A 24316-nucleotide genomic window follows, 5' to 3' on the forward strand; every position below is an offset into this window, starting at 1 on the left:
TGAGGTATCTGCCTAAATCTAAAGTGACCTAACAATTCTTTAAGATATATTTATAAGATGCTAAATGAATACTAGTTTTGTTAGGGAGGAAGAAAGTTTACTTAATCATATCTCTTTAAATTAGTGTTTCTTTTATACCGTATCTTATAGTTGTAGTCACTGTGCTGAGGTTTTAAAACTTAAAGATCATCAAGTATTTACTTTAAATCTATCATACACTCATTGTACTAGGAAAATAGGCCATGACCACATGGTTGCAGTTTTTCTAATCTACCACTGCAAAGGTTCCTTGATCCCTTAGGAATGGTATGTTATCCAAGAAAGCTTAGTCATAAATTTCCTTGCAAATTTCATTATAATACAAATACTGTTTTAAGAAAAATAATGACCCTGTCTAACAAAAAGATCTCTAGGCCATAGTACAAATGGTCCACATTTATGAATGAATATTCAAGATGATAATATCCCATTGCTTCAAAAGCACACAGATCTTATTTCATTTATACTTTCTCTTCCTTCTTCAGTCACTATTTATGCTACCCACAAAATATTTCTGATTAAACTTCTAGGCACCTAGTAAGATGCCCTTCTGAGCCTGCTTGAAGTTACATGTGACCATATGAAATGCTTTGGCCAATGAAATGTGAGCATAAGTGCCAAGCAGCAGTTTCAAGAGCCAGTGCATAACAATAAAAAGTGCCCAGCTCTCCTTTCTTCTGCCAGAGTGGTCGGGAATCTCCAGGTGAAGTTGCTTCATCAGACTGAGTACTAAATAGAAGATATTGCAGAGTAAAGCCCTCAAATCACAAGAAGTAAACCTGTTAGTTTTAAGCCACTGACGGTTGGGGTTGTGTATTAGTTACCACAGCATAATCAAGCCTATCATGACAAGCACACCCTCCATATTTCTCTCAAGATGACTGTGTTAGGCCCTTGAAATTTGCAAAGAATAGGGATATAAACACTGGTTACTTGGCTAATGAGTGCTTATTGTAATGGTATATGGCTGCAGAACCAAGCCTTATGGACACAGGATACGAGGCAGCACTTGTTTCCCTTATGGTCCTCTCAGCAGCAATCACCTGTTGATTGATAGTCATGTGTTCTCACATTATAAGAAATCATTTACCCTCCATATTGCTCCTTCTGCCATCCTACAACAATGCTGATTCATAAGGCCTCTGTAACAATAACAATGATTCTATTATTGCCCAACTCTTAAGGAAATTCCCAACTGCTTGGTTTAGTTCTCTCATAGAGTGCCCCTAATCACATGCAAGAAGTGTGAGCCCCCAAGTTCTGGAGGCCCAACGGTGTCCAAGATGGTTGAACCTTGATTTGACCTCAAACCAAGGTCAGTGAGGGACTTACAACTCAAAGGCAGCTTGGCTACAGTCTCTTCCACTTCACTGTCCATTCCTTGTGATCTTTCGTTCCCTTCTCAGTTGGAGAAATCTACTCCTTCCAAGTGTTCCTCTCTCCTCCCAGTCACCCTCTTGCACCCTCTTTCTCCTTCTCCTTTCTCCAGACTTAAACTTTCAAAGTAGGAAGAAAATTGTGAAATTTCAGTGCTTTATGAAAGTACCGAAGACTTTGGTCTCAAATTTGGTGACCAGTTTCTTAAATATTTGCTTGCGATGTGGGGTACGTTACCTTCAAAACCCCAGGAAAGAAGGGCTAGAACTCAAACAATATATTGAGATACAATGCTTGCATGTAAATTCCCTAAGAATAAGGATCTGATTGGGCATCCACTAAGCAGTCAGTAACTATAGGGGCACTCTATATGATGTGATTATAGCAAATAAATTATAAACCATGACTTTAAGCCAAGTTATTGTTTATGGATGTTTGATTTTAGGTCAGGCATCGACCCTTGGACTTACACTTAAATTCAGAGTGTCAGAGGCACATGGCACCAAGTAGAATATTCTACGTATAAAAGGCTAGCTGCAGCCACTGTCAAAAAAGGCAGCTTGTCTTAGAAGAGGTCTGTAGATAAGCCAGCCAGCCCACATTGGGTTCAGTTCACTGTTATCATATGAAACCTCATTTTAAAAGGTAGTTATTTAATCTCTATAATTCATATTTTCATTTTATTGGCTTGAAAATCCTTGCCCTTTGATTGGTAGAGAGTCCTCCAACTCATCAGAGTGGGAAATTCCCCAATTTGTAATGAGTGTTGAATGGTAAAAGTGAACCCTTTATACCTACCAAGGGCCAAAAAGGAAAGAGGCAAAATATCCAAGCAAATAGAAGCAGAAAGAAAATTTAAAGTGATACAGTGTATAAGCTTGATATGTTTATATTCCATATGCAGTTTGCAAAGTACTTCCACATAATTTACCAAGAAAAAAAAATAACCGATGCTATGATTAGAGATTTTCCTTGTTTAGTTATTGCTAGTTTTATGAGTCTCTTTTCCTCTGCAAAGTGAAACTAATCTCAGGATCTAGATTTCATAATTGTTGTGAAAGTTAAATGAAATAAAGAATGTGAAAAAATTTCATGAACTCCATTGCATTGTACAGTAATAGAATTTTGTAAAATCTTATCAAATTCAGTTATTATTTAGATCAATAATAACATATTAATGACTTTTTATGTGCCAGAGAATATGCTATGTGCTAGAAATATAAATATAAATAACACATAGTCCCTACTCTCAAAGAGCTAAAAGTTTCATGTGCAAGACAAAAATGGGGAAAATGATTTCAATAAAATATAGTAAACACGTGATAAAAGCATACTTAAAATCTGAGGGTGCATAGATTAGTCCAGTCATGGGGTATAGAAAAATATCCTGGAGAAAATGATGTCTTAAAGAATGAGAAACAATCTTGAAGAATGTAGAGTTGAAAATCCCTAGTTTTTAATTTATCATTTTATAGAGAAATTAAGTATCAGTTTGTTCTATTAATGTATAAGCTATTTGTACCTTGCTAGCTCCCCTATTACAGTGAGAACATCTTTAGGAAGGGACCATGTCTTATTTACTTTGTGTGCCCCCGAGTCTACTTGAATGTTTTAAGGGATTGACTCAAGTACTCTGAACACAAATGGAGGTACACATAACTGCACATAACTATATATATAATTACAAAGATTTGATTGTCACATAATGTCATAGAATTATAGAATTTCAGACCTGGAACTGGAATTGATCTTGGAGGGCATTTAATCCACACTGCAAATATGATGTAGAAGAAACTAAGTTGCAGAAAAAGCCATGCAAGTGATTAATGGCTTTCTCTGAATGCTGGGATTCTTATTATTTTAAACTATTATAAAGTATGGCCATAGTTTTGTGTGCTTATATAGATATGTTTATATAGAAATGTATATGCAAATATGTATGTGCAAGCATATGGAAGACATACATGCATAGATACATTGAATTCATGAAGATGTAGGCATCCCAGCTTGAATATCTCTTGAATTATAAATATCTAAACATTTCCTTATGAGGTGAAAAACAGATCCAGATCTTAAGCCCGACCCCCAGTTGCCATTTGCAAAACTGCCTTTTGTTGTTAATTTTAAGGAATTTTTAAGTTGCTCTATCCTAGAACTCCTTATCTTCTGTTACAAAGAAAGCTAATAAAAAGTCAGGAAACAACAGGTGCTGGAGAGGATGTGGAGAAACAGGAACACTTTTACACTGTTGGTGGGACTGTAAACTAGTTCAACCATTGTGGAAGTCAGTGTGGCGATTCCTCAGGGATCTAGAACTAGAAATATCATTTGACCCAGCCATCCCATTACTGGGTGTATACCCAAAGGACTATAAATCATGCTGCTATAAAGACACATGCACACGTATGTTTATTGCGGCACTATTCACAATAGCAAAGACTTGGAACCAACCCAAATGTCCAACAACGATAGACTGGATTAAGAAAATGTGGCACATATACACCATGGAATACTATGCAGCCCTAAAAAATGATGAGTTCATGTCCTTTGTAGGGACATGGATGAAACGAAATCATCATTCTCAGTAAACTATCGCAAGGACAAAAAACCAAACACCTCATGTTCTCACTCATAGGTGGGAATTGAACAATGAGAACACATGGACACAGGGAGGGGAACATCACACTCCGGAGACTGTTGTGGGGTGGGGGCAGGGGGGAGGGACAGCATTAGGAGATATATCTAATGCTAAATGATGAGTTAATGGGTGCAGCACACCAATATGGCACATGGATACATATATAACAAACCTGCACGTTGTGCACATGTACCCTAAAACTTAAAGTATAATAATAATTATTATTTAAAAAATACATTAAAACATATATATTTTAAATATGTGTAGTTCATTATATGTCAATTATCTCCAATAAAGCTGTTAAAACTTAAAAAAAATGAATTGTAGGCAATAAATATACTTGGTTCCTGGATTATCTGTCTGGAAGTAGATATGAAATACCAGGCCTATTACATAACGCTGCTACAGGGGACTCTAAATGTAGCTCAAACTCTGAGGCTTCTGAAGAACCATTATAAGACCTGATTACATTAGGTGACTAGCCCTAATAATTGAAATGTGAAATAAATACCATGGAAAGGCAATTCTCAGAGAAAGATTCCTAATAGGTCTATTGGATTTAGACTGGGAGTGGAAAATAATTTTAAAGTATTTTAAGCATATGACAGGAATGTGTAAGTTCTGTTTTCAAAACTGAACATAACAGTTTCGTGTTTCTGATGGGGAAAATGATACCTAAAAGAAAACAGAATCAGACTATGAGTCTTGAGTACCTTGTCTAGGAGTTTTGTTATAGTCTGCACAATTTTTGTTTATCTTGGAATCAATGGAAAGCTACCAAAAGTTTTAAAGTACAGAGTGACAAAATGAAACTATGAATTCTGGAATCAAACAATCTTGGTTTGAATTCAAGCTCTGCAATTTTATAGCTTTGGGATTTAGAAGAATTTTCTTAGCATGTCTAAACCTTGGGTGTCTCATTTATAAAGCTGTTATAATAACATCAACTTTTCAGTGTTGATGTGTGGATTAGAAAATGTATGTGAGTCTCTAGCACAATGCCTGGTGCCAACCAGGGCTCAACATGTAGTAGTATCATGAGTATTTTAAGCAGAATAATATGGCATTGGTGTATAGCATGGTTTGGGGTTGGAATAAATGAGAGAAAAACAAATTGAGATGCACATAATTAGTACTAAGAAAATATTGTCAATTGCTTCGCCACTAATAATGAATAGAATAAACTGCTGATTTTTTCAAGGAAGATGAAAGGCCATTTCACTGGTTACCTACTATTCTCAGTTATAAAGCATGGCTTCATGGAAACATTCTTGAACCTCTCTGTGGAACCATTTAGTCCTATCAAGACCCTAGGATATGTGTTCAATTCCTCTGCTCTATAGCAACAGTTCTTTAAGTACTTTTTTTTTTAGCACACAAGTATAACAGACATGAAGCCAAATATGCAGATGAAAATTGACAAATAGGTTTCACTAATGCTCACCTTGCTGTGCATGACAGAAGGCAATAATTTTAGGCAAACATGACTCAACTCCCAATGCTATCTCCATCTGTTGCTTCATCTCAGAGTCTCATCAATTTATCAATCCAGTGTCCCAGTCTTATCCCCTACCAGTCTTCATGCCTGTTATTGTAATATTCATGACTTTAATTCCATGATTTCTGAAGTTTCCACAGGGTTTCTGATTCATTAGATATTATATGCTTCACTGCCTTGAATGAAAATGTGTTCTGTGATTCAGAACTTGAACACTCTAAACTGCTTCTCATAAACCTAATATTTACTGTCTCCATCAGGTTTCTAACATACTTGAATTGCTGAATTTCCCTTGGAAAATTGTATTAAAGCGGCCTCAACAACCCAAATGCCAGCATTCTATTTAAAAGCAAAAATCTACTACCATGTTCTGCATCACTTGGGAATTTTGCAATGTGGCTGAAATATGAAATAGATAACTAATGTAGCTATCCAAGCTATACAAGTATTATGTATTTTGCATTTTTCTATGTATTTCTCATTGAATTCAAAAAGTTTGGGGCTTGATAGGATGTTGTGATCAAAGTATAGTGAATAATAGAAGAGAAATTAATGTCATGGCCATTCTATTAGAACTCTTTCAATTGCTAGTGATAAAACCCCATCTCAAACCAGCTTGAGCAAAATAGACTTCATTAGCTTAAATAAATAAAACGTTCATAGGTTTCTAGCTCAGGGCATAGCAGCATCCAGGTGCTGATATATAGCTCTCACTCTCCCTTTCTTGGACAACTGGCTTTTCTAGGCATAATGAATAGCTGCACCCTACAATATCCTTCACCATCATGCTATCTTAGCAACTCCACAGAAAGAAAGCAATGAGACAATGCTCCCTGTACTAAGTACTAAGACCAGGGGACTAGGGTGCTCTAATTAGTTAGACCTAAGGCATGCAGCCTCTTCTGCATCTGGGAAATGGAGTCATCCATGCTCAAATCGTATAGAATGGGTTCTTCTCAGGAATGGATGGGATTTGTCAATAGATATGATAAGGGATACTAGGCAGACAAAATCAGTGATCTTTTCCACAGATTTTCAAGAAGATGACAATGTTCTCAAAGGTAAATCTACAAGATAATATAAAACAAATTGTGAAATTAAATATACTCAAGTTAACATGTAGAAGACAATCTATATTTGTGCCATTGATGATCAGGTAACCCTTGAAGAGAACTCCCAATAAAAATATATGGAGGAAATTAGACTGCAATAGCTTTTGCACCCCTCGCTGCTATTCATATTATACAAATATCACCAAATTAAGCTTCCTAAAGCTCTGCTCAAAAATTTTTGATAGCTACTCAATACCAACATAATGAACAATGATCTTCTTAGTCTGAAAGTAGACATAATTTTATTCAAATTTAGTCAATAATACAGATAGCTTTTGGCCTTGAAAAACTACCTAGTCTCTTTAAACCTAAGGTTATTCATTAGTAAATTATAATAACTACTTTAGTAGCTATTAGAGAACTAAATGAGCTTATCTCAGTATATGGCACATAGTAGATGCTCAACAAGTAGAGGGTATGTTCTTAGCACTGCTTGTATATTTCCTCTGCAGGAATAAACTTCTTCCCATTATCCCCTCATTAAATTCTCCCAACATTTTCTTCACTTAGTGTGATCTTGATAAAGGTATAGATTCTGTCTTTTTTCCTCCACAGATAAATCCCTAGAGCCTATAACTGTGCCCATAGCATAATAAGAGCTCAATAACTAGTTGTAGAATAAACTAATGGTCTGCCTTGTCTCCTACCCCAAATTATTGACTTATTGAGGGGATGATACTTGCTCAGTTCATGTTTATATTACCCCAAATTCCTGTTTCAGCAACTAAAACAAATACATATTTGTTGAATGAATTACTGAATGGATAAAACCTGAACCATTGGCTCAGCACTACCTTTTCACTTCTCAAACACAAATATAGTCATTGATGAACATTTTAAACTGCAAACATAATCATGATTTCTAGGATTTTAAGCTCATATTCAGAGGGGAAAAATGGTACAAACAATACACCTTCATGCTCAATCAAAAACATATGCAAACCAAAGTTAAAAGCATAAGGAGTGGCATTTACGTTGCTCAACGGCATAAAAATATAAAGATTGCTCAATGACGTGGAGTGAGTTCTTCTTAAACCCGTTCACTTTTCAATCTCAGAACAATAAATAGTAAACAGTATGTATTTAATAAAACATTTCTGAAGTCAGAGCACATTACTGAGTAATCAATAAAATGTGCTTTGTAATGTATAGGCAGGACTGATACCACCGTCTTTTTAATGAATCCCCAGACCGCAGCAGAAAGTTTAATGGATTCCAAATTAGTGAGATTTTTATGAAAGTTATTAGCACACTTGTTCAACTAAGAACTTTACACCCTTTCCTGGTATTTTCAACTGCTTTAATGAAGCAACAGTTACAATTTTGCCTAAATTTTATTGGCAATATAATAGAACAAAGTTCCACTTAGTCATCACTTAAGACATTCTCCAAGTATTTGCATATGGGATAAGCATGATATAAAACAAGGAAGGGGTTGCTTGTTTTCACCAAATCCTGATGGGACTACATACATGAACATGATTTGAACCCACGTTAGTGAATTTCCTAATGGAAAAACATGAACTCTTACCTTTAAAAATTATATGACCCTTTTGGGACTTTCTAAAAAGAAGTTTCACCCAACTTTGCTAACATCAAATGACCTATTCAAAATAACCTCTTAATGTATTAGTATATGAATCAAAAACATCTGTATCATGTTTGACTTAAAATATGCATTTATTTGAAAGTAAAAGGGAAAAATTTTATAAAAATGTATGCTTTATTTCAAAGAATCTAAACCACTAAACACATTTCTGATACTCTTCTAACATTTAATTCAGTTGTTTGAAGTAAGGCTTGGAGACATCTGTCTTTCTTCCTGAAATGAGACTAGCTAGAGCCTTTCAGCAGGGGTGTTTTGACCTGGGATCAATGCATTCAGATTGGGTCTATGCATAGGCCTAGGGAAGTCCCTGAAATCGCTGAAATTATGTTCAGAATTTTGTGTGTCAGGCTGACATGCTGTTATCTACAACAGTATTTGTTAACCTTGACATTACTGAAATTTGGAACCAGATGGTTCTTTGTTGTAGAGGCTGTCCTGTGCATTGTAGGATGTTTAGCAGCATCCCTGGGCTCCACCCACTAGATGCCAGTAGCATCTCCAAACATGACTATCAAAAATGTTTCCAGACATTACAAATGCTTTTGGAGAACCACTGATCTTGAGAGAGGGTCCATAGCTTTTAACAGATTCTCAAAGAGGTTAAGAGTGACTGTGTTAGTGTGTGGACAAAGAGACTTAGTCACCTACCCATTGGAACTCATAGATAAGTGTGCTGGTCTGGCCTTTGAGGTTTCCCCAGATTTCTTTTTTTTTTTAATGTTACATAGGTATATGTGTGTCATGGTGGTTTGCTGCACCTATTGACCCATTATCTAAGTTCCCTCGTTTCATACCCCACCCTCCAACAGGCCCTGGTGTGTGTTGTTCCCCTTGTTGTGTCAATGTGTTCTTATTGTTCAACTCCCACTTATGAGTGAGAAAATGTGGTATTTAGTTTTCTGTTCCTGTGTTAGTTTGCTGAGGATGATGGCTTCCAGCTTCATCCATATCCCTGCAAAGGACATGATCTCATTCCTTTTTATGGCTGCATAGTATTCCATGGTGTATATGTGTGCCACATTTTCTTTATCCAGTCTATCATTGATGGGCATTTGAGTTGGTTCCGTGTCTTTGCTATTGTAAATAGTGCTGCAATAAAGATACATGTGCATGTGTCTTTATAGTAGAATGATTTATTTTCTTTTGGGTGTATACCCAGTAATGGGATTGCTGGGTCAAAGGGTATTTCTGGTTCTAGATTCTTGAGGAATCACCATACTGTCTTCCACAATAGTTGAACTACTTTACATTCCCACCAACAGTGCAAAAGTGTTCCTCTTTCTCCATAGCCTTGCCAGCACCTATTGTTTCCTGACTTTTTAATAATCACCATTCTGACTGGTGTGATATCATATCTCATTGTAGTTTTTATTTGCATTTCTCTGATGGTCAGTGATGTTGAGCTTTTTTTCATGTTTGCTGGCTGCATAAATGTCTTCTTTTGAGAAGTGTCTGTTCATATCCTTTGCCCACTTTTTAATGGGGTTGTTTATTTTTTTCTTGTAAATTTGTTTAAGTTCTTTGTAAATTGTGGATATTAAGCATATGTCAGATAGTTAGGTTGCAAAAATTTTCTCCCATTCTGTAGGTTGCCTGTTCACTCTGATGCTTTGCAAAAGCTCTTCAGTTTAATTAGATCTCATTAGTCAATTTTGGCTTTTGTTGCAATTGCTTTGGCATTTTTGTCAAGAAGTCTTTGTCCATGCCTATGTCCTGAATGGTATTCCCTAGGTTTTCTTCTAGGGTTTTTACGGTTCTAGGTTTTACATTTAAGTCTTTAATCCACAACCCAACCCAATGCCTGACTCACATAATCAACATGTATTTGGTTAATAAATGTGCAACTGAATTGTGAAACCCATGGCAACTGTAGCAGTTTATTTTTAATTAAAACAACCCATAGGAATGAGGTAGTTCTGGAGTTACTACCTCCCAAAGTTATGATTTTCTCTTTCTGCTTTCTGTAAACCTTTTGTATGAGAAATCCAACTTAGAGAGAACAGAGTCCAGTGAGTGCATTCCACCATTAACTTCAAATCCTAGGCAGTGGATTTTCTATTTGCTTCATACAGGTTTGGCCCCATATACAGGTCACAGGTATCCGTGAAGGTCTGTAACATCCATAGTATTCCTATCACCTCCAATGAAACTCTGGTGAAGTATGGGATAGTTCTCATGCTCCCCTTTCATTTTGCCAACAAGTCCATGAATTTCAACCTGCTTTCCTTTTTTTCTTTGAAACAGCTACCACATCTATTGCATTTGATGTTGTTTTCCAAACCTAATTCTGAAGTGGCATACAATCTCTCCAGCACCCTTCCACCCTTCCCCTATACTACCCCCCCCCCAACCACCTACACATGACTTTCTTGCCTACCCCACAAAAACATAAAGATGTTTTTCAATCTAAGTGTTTCATGGGAAAACCAAAAAAGAATAATAAAAATGACGAATAAGAGGAGATATAAAGTTGTAATGTTGCAGATGTCTCACAATCTTTCTGCTAGTCTATAATTCCTCACCACTCTTTCAGATGTTAACTGGAAATTTTACTGACAATTCTCTTTAGTGCTATAGGTGGAGCTCACCAAGCTTAAGCCTTTCATTCTTAACCCTGCTCTTGTCTGGATCTGTGGCTTCCTAATGCTGGGCCACACATGTGAAGCATCACAATCATCTGAGAGCTTGAAAAGTACAGATTCTGAGGCCCAGCTCAGACCAAATGACCAAATGAATCAATCTGAACATCTTATACTGCTAAATAGGGAAAGGGAAGAGTGACTTTCTCCACACAGTCATTCAGGGACTCAGGCTGATAGGGTTCTGCAGTCTTCAATACAGGGCTTCCAAGGTCACCATGGTCGTCTCTATCCACTCTGTAAAAGAGAGAAGAGCATGGAGAGACATGTGTGGGATGTGTATGTAGGTCAGGCTTGGAAGTGACTCATGTTCCATTGGCCAGAACTCAATCACACGCACACCAAACTGCAAGGCTGACCAGGAAATGTTGCCTAGCTGTTGTCTCAGAAAGAGGAAGAGAACATGGATTTTGGTGAGCAGCTAGCATTCTTTGTGAAATGATTTGAGATAACTAATATTCTTTTGGCAGGGCTAGAAAACCAGCTTTCAGCCACTAGAATTGGTCCGATGTGAAGAAGTCACTACTTCTCTGCTCGATGTTGCAGCCATCATGTGAGGGAAGTAGCCATGTACCCACTGCCATCATCAAAAGCCAGATTCTTGTATTTCCACTATCAACAGTAAAATGGATTCTGCCCATTCCTCTGGAGACTAGAGCAACAGAAGGCTTGTAGAGGTGAATCTGATGAGGAAAGTCCAGGACACATTGCTTTGCCGTAGCTGCAAAAGGGAAGGTTGGGAATCAAGTCTTCTGGTTTTATTTTTAGAGAGGCAGAACTCATGAGACTAGACAGTGACCCAAACACATCCAGGATATTAAAGAGCTGCTAAGCATCTAGAAAAAAAATGATAAAGTCCACACCGTAGAGAGAGCTTAGAAAGGAGGGGCCATTGGCAAGCAACCCATAAGAAATAAACCAAAATATATCAAGAATTATGATAAATATAGCACAACAATTCCCAGATTGGACTAAGAAAAACAAAAATTCAGCTATATGCTGTTTACCATAAACATCCTAAGACATAAGGACATAAAAAAGTTAAAAGACAATTATGGAATGTCATCCTTAAAAAAAGCTGTTGTAGCAAAGGGGACTGTAAGCACAATAGCATCACCAAAGTGAAATTTGCCACATAATTACAAAAGATTCAATTCACTGCAAATATATAATAAATCTAAACTTATATGTACCTAATAAAATAGCTTCAAAATATGAAAAGCAAAATTTGACTGAACTACACAAGCAACTTGGAAAATCCTCTGTTACAGTGAGATGCTTATCACAACATTCTCAGTAACTAAGTCAAACCCCAAATTAATATATATATAAAGATTTGGCAAAGCCACTAACAAGCTTAATCTGATGTAAGTATACATTTAAAACCTTGTTAATACCCTCCACTCTACAAGAAAATATTTCACATCAATTTGTTTACATAAGCCTCCACTATCTTGTTCCTATCCTGTCTTTTATCTGATGATTTCCTTGCTATTGCACTGAGAAATTTTAAGTATTAAGAAATTACCCAGGCTCCTTCTATCACATTTCCCCACTTGCCAACACATGCACCCATACTCTGCCTCCTGACATGTACCGTAGATAACTACCTGTGCTCCTATGTAAAACCAGTCCCTGTCCTTGTGCACTAGGTCCCATCATCCCTTCTAGCTTCTTTTCTCTAAGAGGCCTCCTTTCTCTTCTATATTATTTTGCTGGATCATTCCATCAGAATTCTTACCAGCTTTTCCCCATCTCCTCTGCAAATATTGCTCATTTCTCTGTTCCCCTTTGTAGTAAAAGTGCATGGCTATCCCCCAATACCTCTCCTCTGATGTTCTCAAATCTACCCTAGTTTGGCTTTCACAGCCATTATTCCACTGAAACTGTTTTAGTCAAAGTCTTCTGCACATTGCTAGATCCAGTCGTCATTTCTGAGTCCCTATCTTACAATACTATTATAAGCATTGACCCAGTTGATTACTCCCTCCACTTTTATCCACTTTCTTTTTGGGTTCTAGGACACACATCCCCCTTGGCTTTCCTCCCATCTCGAAGGTTGGTTCTTCTCAATCTCTTACTGGTTCTTCATCTCTTCTTGGACCTCTTGAAATTAGAGACTCTTAGGGCTCAGCCATTAGTCCTTTTCTCTTCTCTTCGCATACTCACTCCCTTGGCAACCTCATATAGTCTTCGGCCTTAAATGCCTCCTATTTGTTCCAAATGTGTATCTCCCGTCCAGGAATCTCTTGAAATCCAAGTTTTCATATACAACTACCAACTCAACATCTCCTTTTGAACAGCTCATTGACATCAGAAATTTAACTTGTCTAAAACTTAACTTCTAATCTCACCCCCCTGAAAACCTGACTCACACACAAACTTCCCTGTCTCAATTATTGATGATTCTATACTTCCATGAACCCAGGCAGAAACCTTGGAGTCATTCTTGACCTCTCTGTCTCATACCACCAATATTCTGTCAGGAAATGTTTAGGTCTATCTCTAAAATATATCAAGAATTTGTCCACTTCTCCCTACCTTCACTACTGTTACCATTATCCAAGCAGCCATTATCTCCTCAATGGATTGCCACACTATCGTCCTAACTGGACTTCCTGTTTCCATCCTTCCCCTTTTAGTCTATTCAAAACACAATAGCCACAGCGACGCTTTGAAAATCTAAACACATCATGTCACTTCCCTGCTCTCCCTCTCACTCAGAGTAAAAGACACAGACCCTATAATGATCTGCACCTCTTATTATCTCACCTTATCTCCTACTACACTCTGTTGTTTACACCCCTGCAGTCACACTGCCTCCTTGCTGTCCTGTAAACACAACACATAAACTCCCACCTATCAGTATCTGTATCTATATGCTCTTAGAAACTCTTCAATTCTTCACACTGTTTATTACCTCTGCCTGCAATGCTCTTCTGCTATATATCTACAGGACTACTGAGGTGGGTGCAATGAGGTTAGAGTGTTCTTGGCAGAATGAAAAAACATGAGTAAAGTCTTTAAAGCAATAGAGAGAGTATAAAGAGCAAAATGTGCTTTAAAAAAAAAGTTTAGAGAAAAGGGATGGTGGTGAATGATGAAGTTGGACTGAGAATTAAGTGGTGACCATTTCATAAATATCTGTGTAGGCTCTGTTAAAGAACTTAGCCTTCATCACAAAAGCAATAGGAAATCTTCCAGTTCCTTGATCTCTTTATCTCCAATGACCTTTCTCTTAACCCTATCAGCCACCCATCCCCACGGTCCCATCCTAGACTTTAACAACACTAGACATTGCATTAATTCTGAAATATTAATTTCAAATGTTATACATTCTAACTACCAGATCACTTGTTTCTACATTTCCACAGCTAAAATCCTTCACCTTCACCAAGGCCCTCACTACACTAATCCCATCACTTTCTCACTAACGATAAGCCCCTGCCTGCCTCATCTCTTCACTTGTCTACTATATACCCCATGATCTACCACCACCATCACATTCTTTCCGAAGAGCCTCAGCTCCCTTACTCTTTTATCCCTCCACACTACTGTCCCAGAAAAACCCCAGTTGTTAATCTGCCTATCTCATGTAGTGACAGCTGAACATTGGTAGAGAAATATCATTCATGTAAACTTACCTGTTACACTTTAAACTAACATCACAGACCATAAACGGGTACTCAATAAGATCCAGAAATCCTACTCTGTTTCTCTAAGAGACTCACTCCCACACTGTCTCTTTTATTGTATCTCCTTCTAACATCCCATACCCCTCCTCAGCCTTCACCTTTACTTTCAGTTAATGACTTTGCTTCATACTTCATTGAGAAGCCATAAATTGGGAAGACTCATCATCTCACCATCCACCTACCAACAAACCTGCATTTGCACTGCTCTTCTTTATAAGTCCAGGGTAGAACATGCTCACTTCTTCTAAGGAAGGTCCCTCCTCCAAACATGGTTCTTGATCCAATCCCCCTTGCTGTCACCAAGGCTGGGTCGTTCTCTCCCTTTCCTTCATTATCATCATTTCTTCTCAACTAAATCATTCCATTGTTATCCTAATATTCCCCACTAGCTCCCAACATAAAAGAAAAGGTCTCACTTCTTTGCATAAACCTCTCCAGGTTCCACTCTATCTCTCCACTTCCTTTCACAGAAAAACTGCTTCCAACTTTTTCTATACTCAGCCCATCTTCTTTCTTACTTTTCATTCTCTCTTCAATCCACTCCAGCCTGGTTTTCCCTCCTGACCATTCCAATTAAGGCTGTTTTGGTCAATTATTATCATCTTCTCTCTTGTCAGTTCAAATAAATTCTCCCTGTCCTTATCTTACCTCTCAGCAGCATTGCAGAAGAGACTAACTTCTTTCTTTTAAGAATCTTCTGTTTACTTCCCTGACATAATAATGTATTCTTACTTTTCCTCTCACCTCGCTTGCTACTCCTGACTCTCTTTTGATATCTCCTGCAAACTCTCTTTGTTGGTGCTCCTCAGAATCACTCAGGGGCTCTCTTCTTCTCCTTTCTATTTACACTTAAAAAAAAATCCCATCCAATAGTTTAAATTACTACCTATATTTTAATGATTCTGAAGTTGATATCTCCGGTATGGATGTTTCTTTTTAATCCCAGAGACCCATAACCAACCTTAACCAATGTCCAGTTGAAAGTCTTACCATCTTAATGAGTCCAAAATTGAATTTCCAATCCAAACCCCCCATACTCCCACCATCTCAGTAGATGCCCTCATTGCCCATCTGATTTGCCTAGCTCAAAAGCCTCAGGATCTTCTTGATCCCTTTATTTCTCTCATCCATCACGTTTATTCCATCAGAAAGACCTACTGAATCTACCTTCAAAACCTACTTCAAATATATCCATTTCTTTCTACCTACTATGCTACCAGCTTTGTTCAGGCCACTGCCATTTCCCTTTTTGGTCTCCCTTTTCTTTTCTGCCCATCATTTCCCACTCTATTCTCTACATAGCAGGAAGTAATTTTTTAAATAGGATTATTCCTTCACCCATCCATGACTGCACAGTTCACTTAGAATAAAATCCAAACCCCTTACTATACCTTCTGCAACTGGGCCTGATCTAGCCCTGCTCAAGTCTATAGACTTCCTTCCCCCTTGCTGACCAACGCTCATCCCCATAGGTCTTGCCTCAGTTCCTCAGACACAGCATGCTCTTCTGCTTCAAAGCATTTGCACATGATTTTTTCTCTGCTTGGAACATTCCTCCCTCCACTCTTTGCATATCTAGCTTCTTCTCATCCTCCAGGATGGACCTGAAATGTTATCAATCAGAGTAAATTTTGCCTCAGCCCAACCTTGCTTTTTTGGAGAGCTTATTATAATTTATACTTTTTTTGTGGACTGAGATTGTCTGTTTACTGAAATAGAATACAAGCTGCGTGGGCAATGACCACATCTCACTTGTTCACCTTCATATTCCTGTAGTCTAGCACAGAGCTGTGCACAGCACATATTTGGCGAATGAATTAAATAAGGAATTATTGAAATAGGAGGAAGGGAGTGACATGATCAAATCAATATTTCAAGGTAGTGGTTCCCAACTTGGGGCAATCCTTCTTACTCACCCAGGGACATTTGACAATGTCTGAGAACATTTTTTCTTGTCATGACTGTGGTAAGGGAGGATTTGCTCATGGGTAGAGGCCAAGGATGTTATTAAGCATCCAGTGAGGCACAGGAAAACCCTCCACAACAAAAAATTATCTGGCCCCAAATGCCACTAACGCCAAGGTTTAAAAACCCTGTTTTTAAAGTGAAATTCTGTCTCTTTAAACAAAAACAAAAACAACCAACTTGCCACACCTCTCTCAGACTCACTTTTCTCATCTGCAAATGGAGATAATTACATCCACTTTATAGAGCTATTGTCAGGAATAAATGAGATAATGTGTGTAAGCAGTTAGGGGGGCAACCTGGTTGTTAATTATTTTTCTTATAACCACACTGGGATAGAGATCATTATGAAGAAAAATACTAAGAAAATATATATTTAATTTCAGACTGAAGTTTATGACTACAGGCAAAGCTTAAACAACTTTTTTTTAAATTAAACTATACCTTCGATTCAGCAAAACTCTCTCATCTGCATAAGAAGGTATTCATGGAGTTGTGAACAGCAGTTACACATCAGAATGGTACTTGCATTGATAAATCATCCCTTGCTGTTGCGCTCTTCAAATTAGCAAATGAAATAGCATCATCTGGCAATGGGGCAATATTTATAAATTAAATTTATTAACACACACACACACAAATCCCTGTTTTAGAGAAATCAGGAGAGAATTTAAATAACAGACTATTGCTAGTTGGTCTCTTCTTTAACTGGCAATGGGGAGGCCAGTTAAAATGTTGTTCCCAGGTGAGAGATGATGGCCTGGAATGAAGTAGTGTATGCAGTATAGAAAGAAATGAATAAACATTTAGGATGTACAGTCAACTGTACTTTGTGATAAACTATATGGAGGAGACAGAAAGAGACAAATAGACAGACAAAGATATTCAAGATTATTCCTAGGCTTCTGATTTAGATGTCTGGATGAAGGTAGTGTATTTATTGAGTCTAAATGTATAAGAAGTGGAGCTCATTTGGAGGGGAAGATGCAATCAATTTTGAATGAAACATGAAGTTAATAAATAACTGTGGGAGTCACAATACAAGCTCAATAAATTCCATTGCTAAAGTTAAAAAACTCGAAAATTTCTAGAAGTAAATCAAGACAAACATTATAAAAGTAAAAACAATGTAGCATGGATAAATACCACACAGAGAGTTACTATAGATATTTCATAAAAGTGAAAAAAAGAATAACATGAAATAAGATAAAGAGGAGTAACATTTCAGAAATGTAATGATTAGAAAATCTATAGAAAATAATTGAAAGGATTATACAACAAAACATAAATTGAACTTAAAATAAGTAAAGATAGTAAAAAGGATAGGAAAAGCTTTTAATTAATGTATAATTCCTTTTAGCACAAGCAAGCAATGAAATGACCAATTTCTACTATTTATATGAAAGGAACTTAAAGTTTTACAATATATAGAAAGAAGACAATAACATCTATTAAAACAATGGTATTAGGTCTTCTGGTTATATTTCTTTACGACTTGAAGTTCTTTATCATGAAGAAGATTTATATATGTTTATAGAATCATAATACGAAAATATACTCTTAACCAAGAAAAAGTTTTAAGAGGAAGTCTTAATTGTAACAGACTAGCATATTTTAAAATATTATACTAATTGTGGTAGGCTGAAAACGTGGCTCCCTAAAGATACCAGGTTCTAATCCCTAGAACCTGTAAATCTTACTTCATTGGGAAAAAGAGTCTCTTTAGCAATGTGATTAATTTAAGGATCTTGCGATGGAAAGATTGTTTTAGATTATCTAACAGGGCCCTGAGGGCAATCTTGTAAGAGGGAGGCACATGGAGATTTGACACAGAAGGAAGAGAAGGAAGCCATGTCATTGCAGGGACCAATATTGGAGTGATACAGCCACAAACCAAGGAATGCTGGAGCCAGCAAAATCTGGAAGAGGCAAGGAATGGATTGTTCCCTACAGCCTTCAGAAGAAGCCAGCCCTGCCAACGGGATCCCTGGTTCTCAGGCTTTGGACTCAGACTGAATTACACCACTGGCTTTCCTGGTTCTCCATCTTGCAGATGGCATATGGTGGGTCTTCTTGGTCTTCATAATCATGTGAGCCAATTTCCATAATAAATCCCCTCTCATGTATCTATATATCTATACATCTATAGATAGATATAGATACATAGATCTAACTAGCTAGCTAGATATAGACATATAGATCCTATTGGTTCTGTTTCTCTGGAGAACCCTAATTCAATGAGATTTGCATTTTAGAGGAATCATTCTGACTACAGACTGGGGAAGGAGTTGGCAGAGAGCTAGAAGGAATGCAAGGAGATTTCTAGGAAACAAGAAGCAAGCAAGAGATAATGGTGATCTGCAATGCATTAGCGGCTGTGGTGATAGAAAGAAGGAATCAGTGAAGAGATGTTAAGGGAAATGCATAGATAAAGCTAAGTAATTAATTGCATATGAGGGGAGAGAGGGAGGAAAGAGTCAAGCTGACTCCCAAGTTTCTGAATTCAGCAACTGGTTATTTTGCTATATATTGAGAGAAGGAAATACTGGTGATGATTTAAGGTGAGAAAAGGGCTCATTTGAATTTGAGACGTCTGTGAGACATCCATGTCAAGACGTGTTCTCTGATTTTAAAAGCAATATGCATTTATAGTGCATTATTCAGAAAACAGACTACATGGAAAAGAAAGCAAACATCACCTTTAACCTCACTATCCAGAAATAGCCACAGTTAATATATGGGCATACAGTCATTCCTTTAAAGCTGTGTGCACATGCCTACACCCACACACACACACACACACTCATAAACACACATACACATAGGCACACACAAATATTAGGCTATTAACATTTTGTAGTCTATTTTCCCCTTAACAATAAATCATGGCCATTTTTAAATATATCATTCTTCTACATTATTATTTTCAATGGCCACATAGGATTTCATTATATAATTTGCTAAATTTGATTTAACCAAAGCCCTATTGTTATCAAAATATATTATGAGAAGATTTTTGGACAATGAAACTATTCTGTATGTCATTATACATTTGTCGAAACCAATAGACTGAACAACACCAACAGTGAACACTAATTGTAAACTATGGACTCTGAGTGATAATGATGTGTCATATGGGTTTGTTGACTGTGACAAATATACCAATCTGGTTCGAGATGTTGACAGTGAGGGAGGCTGTAAATATGCAGGAGTAAGGGATATACGAGAACTCTCTATATCTTCCACTCAGTTTTTCCAGGAACGTAAAATTGCTCTAAAAAGAAAGTCTAATGTGTGCGTGTGCGTGTGTGTGTGTGTGTGTGTGTGTGTGTGTCTGTGCATAGAGAGCGAACATCCTTGTATTTCCTTAAGATAAATTCCAGTAAATGCAGTTGTCTGTTCAAAGAGTATGCTCATTTAATATGTGCTTATTGGCCAAGCACATGTTCAATGAGGCACGGTGTCTCCTGCCTGTAATCCCAGCACTTTGGGAAGCCTAGGCAAGAGGGTGGAGGATCACTTGAGCCTAGGAGTTCGAGACCAGCCTACACAACATAGTGGGATCTTGTCTCTAAAAAATAAAAAAAAAAAATTATCTAAGCATGGTAGTGCATGCCTGTAGTCCCAGCTACTCCAGAGGCTGAGGCAGGAGGATCGCTTGAGCCTGGGAAGTCAAAGCTTTAGTGAGCCATAATCACACCACTACAGTCAAGCCTGGGTGACAGAGTGAGACCCTGTCTCAGAACAAACCACATAGGCAAACTCGAGTTGCTTGCATTACCAAATTGCCCTCCAGAAAGTATTTAATAACTTACATTTTTACTAAGAGAGTACACTTGAGTTGATTTTTGATCCCTGACTCAACACAGCCCATTATTGCATTTCACTCTATACTTCCATTTATGCCATCCTCAAAATGCTAAACGTTATTGGATGCTTCTGTCAACAAAATCCCATTTTCTTAATCACAATGTAGTATCAAGTTCACCTTGTCTTTTGATTACCAGCTAGTTGCATCTCTGAGAAAATGTATGCCATGCTAATTTGTCTTTATTTAAAATTTCAAAGTTCTCACATGGATCCCAGATGTTGACCACTTAATGCAAGAAAGTGTTTCCTCATTATACAAATATGGTATGTGTCCAAAATATTGGCGTTGTTTAATGAATCACTTAAAATAACTACATCACAAAAAAACAATGGTTCACGTGTGAGTCATAATTTAAACAATGCCAATTTTTTGATGTGTACCACATTTGTATAATAAGGAAACACCTTTTTGGATTAAATGATCAACATCTGGAATCCATGTGAGGGCTTTGAAAAATTTGCATTGTATTTTCTTAAATTTTCCCAGTATAGAAAGAAATCCAAACTGGAGGAAACTTTTACAACAATTTATGTATCCCAGATATTCTTGCAAGTATTGCGTTGCGTGGTTGGTACAAAAGCTGAAGTCAAAGCAATATTAGTCAAGTTCCATGACAAGGACTTCCAAGGAAGTCTAAGTCTTTTGCTTTTGTTCATTCTAAGCCTTTTCCTCTGATATTGTAGAATATGATTGTAGGAGGTTGACTAGTGGTCACCCCCACAAAAAAAAATATGTCATGTCCTGAGCCCTGGAAGATGTGAATGTAAGCTTATTTGAGAAGGGTCTTTGCAGGTGCTATTAAGTAAGGACTCTTGAGACATGATCATCTGGATTTAGGGTTGGCTCTAAATCCAATGCCAGGTGTCCTTTTAAGAGAAAGGCATAGGGACATTTGGGACACAGACATATAGGGAGAACACATAGGAGAGAAAACCATATGGAGTCAGAGGTAGACAATGCAGTCGTGCAACCCCAGGCCAAAGAATGGCTGGAGCTGGAGCTACCAACAGCTGGAAAAAACTGCCTCCTGGATGCATCGGAGGGAGCATGGCCCTTCTGACACCTTGATTTTAAGTGTCTTTCCTCTACCACGGTGAGAGAATAAATTACTGTTGTTTGTGGTAATTGTTGCAACAGACCTAGGAAACTACAATGCCTATTCAGTATTTGAGTGACATGGCATTCATAGTGAAATAATGAGATATACATTATGTATTAATTATATCACTATTTTATTCAAATTTGGCGTGCCTGGTTTTTGGCTTTTGACTAATATCAAGGACTTGATGTTTCTGCTTTAGGTGTAAATAACATTAAATGTTTCCCAGCTCCCTTTTAACCTTAGAACATTCTGATCCTGAAAGACTATCCCCTTCTGTTATTTAAGCAACTTGGAGAGAAAATCCATAAATTTGTAACAAGTGAGAGATTTGAGACTAAATAGGCAAACCAGACTTATCACCTCAGGCTTTGGAGTGGTGACAGATGCCAGATCCCCATTAGTTTGCTTGACTCCTGCCCACTTTGTAGACAATAATACATATTCAAAAAGCTGAATAATGTATCAGTTTGACTACAAAGCACAATAAAACAGAGGAATATTATCCCACATTATTATGTTTGCTGCTGGCTATGGACTCAAATCCAAGTGTGTACACTCTCTTGAATTTTGAATGGATGGGATATGTTTTGATAAGCTTTACGGTGGCTTTTTGGAAGAGACTCTCCCTTTGGTGTGTTTGATACACTATATTTAACACCACTAAAAGTATAATCCCAAATTTCTTCAGTTCTCATTCTAAGTCTTATGTTTGCTGAGGCTTCGTTTAGTTCAAATAAATGATAAACATCAGATTACTTTTCTTAAGTGTATTCTATGGTACAAAAGCCCATGATCATTCTTTCTGTGACCCATCATCTCCTAGCCCCACACCCTGGTCCACCTCAAGAAGTGAAGGAGCTACAAGGAGATGTTACACAGCTGTCATAAACAGTTTCAAGTAATTTTAATGACATGGGGCAATGTTCTGTGTACAAAATTGAGTAAAAAATAGTAGAATAAACTGGATATACACTATGGTCCAAATTTGTTTAGACACACATAATTACATATATATACATTCAAAAAATGACTGAACAATGTTTCACAAAAGAGCTAAGTTGGCTATCTCCAGATGGTGGAATTACATATGAACTTTACTTTGTTAGCTATATTTTCAAGTGTGCTTCTTTATAACCAGAAATAATAATGTAATAGAACTGAAGTAGTAGCTGGAAACTAAGGGCCATCTTTGTTAGACTATTGCTATGTCTTTAGGGTAGTTGCTTATTTCAGAAATTGTTTGTAAAGGACATAAATTAATTCTGCAAAATTTTCCGTATGTATTCAAGAACATTCATCCTGATATCCCTCCACTTGTATTATTTGCTTTTTCTTCTCTCGTCCCACTTACCATAGGTATAGGCTGATCTGAGGCTGAGAAGGTGGAAAGGAAAATAGAAATAGGGTACACCTTGAACAAAAGGAAGCTACTGAATTCTTCCCTGGACTCTTTCTGGCTCCTTTTGGGTCCACTGTGGCCTGAATGGAGGAGGGACAGCACAGAAAAGCAGCAGGGTCAAGCAGCTTGCATTTTTCTGCATGGTGGATCATGGAAGAACCTTGCATTGCAAATGGAAGACGAGGTGTTGGAGGATGTCAGGAGCTTATTGTTTGCCCTGAATTCACTGGATCCCATCACCAGCGGCATGGAAAATGTCACAGAATTTCTTCTTGGCAAGAAGACTAGATTATAAGCTCCTTGAGGTCAAGAACCATGCGCTTCATCATACTTGTTTACATAGAGCTTGGATAAGGCTTCACACATAGTACCCAGTAAGTGCTGAAATTTAGAAAGAAAAAATGTTTTGGGGAATTTCAGATAGCCGAAACGCAGTGTCTAACAAGCTTATGTATGCAACAGAATGGGTTTCATGGAAGCATTAGTCATCAAGGGAGGGGTCATGCAGCACACTGGGGAGTATGTAGCTTTTAAAGGAATGCATCAGAAAGTGGAGAGAAGGGGGCCAGAAAGAACACCTGTGGCTTGGACAAACATGTTTAATTGTGACTTGTATTTGAAAAGTGAACAAAAGTGTATATTAATTATTCTTGAGAGGTGCGGTGTGGCAGGATTTTGAAGCAGTACGTATGAAGTGTATGTCCAAATCTGAGCACATATCCAAAACTGGTTGGAAGGTATGGCATGTTCATGGACATGCACTTTTATAGTTTGAGAACCACTGGACTGAATAATTGTTTTCCCCATTCAAACCACCATATTACTAAGAAAATAGAACTGCCCTTTCAACATTAATGATCATGGTCTTCGTTGTCTCCAGAGCCAGGGATCATCCCGAATCTGTTTATATATCTCCGACACTAAGTATTTATCTTTCTGAAAGCTTAGGGGATAATGCTCATCATTTTTTTCTCATCTGATTAAGATCCTTTCGACAATTATTTTTTAAATTAAAATGCTTCGGCCTCCAGGCTTCTATGGCCCTGGCTCTCACTACAGCACTATTTGTCTGGAAAGCAGTCAACAAATCTACTAATATGTGATCAACTGAAGAAAAGGAGTCTGCATCTAGATGGCAGAGAAAAATACATAATTACATGAAGGGAGGAAGGATGGTTAGCCGAGCACAAGAGAGAAGGGAGACCCTTCAACAGGATAGGGGGCTCAGCCACTCTCTCCAGCCATTCAGGGAAGTGAAGGCAAAGTGAAAGCACACCAGGAACACATATGTGTACTGTATGTGTATCTTTATGTGTGTTTCCCAAGTACCAGTAATATATCCATCTAAAGCATACTTTTCCTAAGTGCTAAC

This window comes from Symphalangus syndactylus, chromosome 17 (genome assembly GCF_028878055.3).
Source record: "Symphalangus syndactylus isolate Jambi chromosome 17, NHGRI_mSymSyn1-v2.1_pri, whole genome shotgun sequence".
Lineage (NCBI taxonomy): Eukaryota > Metazoa > Chordata > Mammalia > Primates > Hylobatidae > Symphalangus > Symphalangus syndactylus.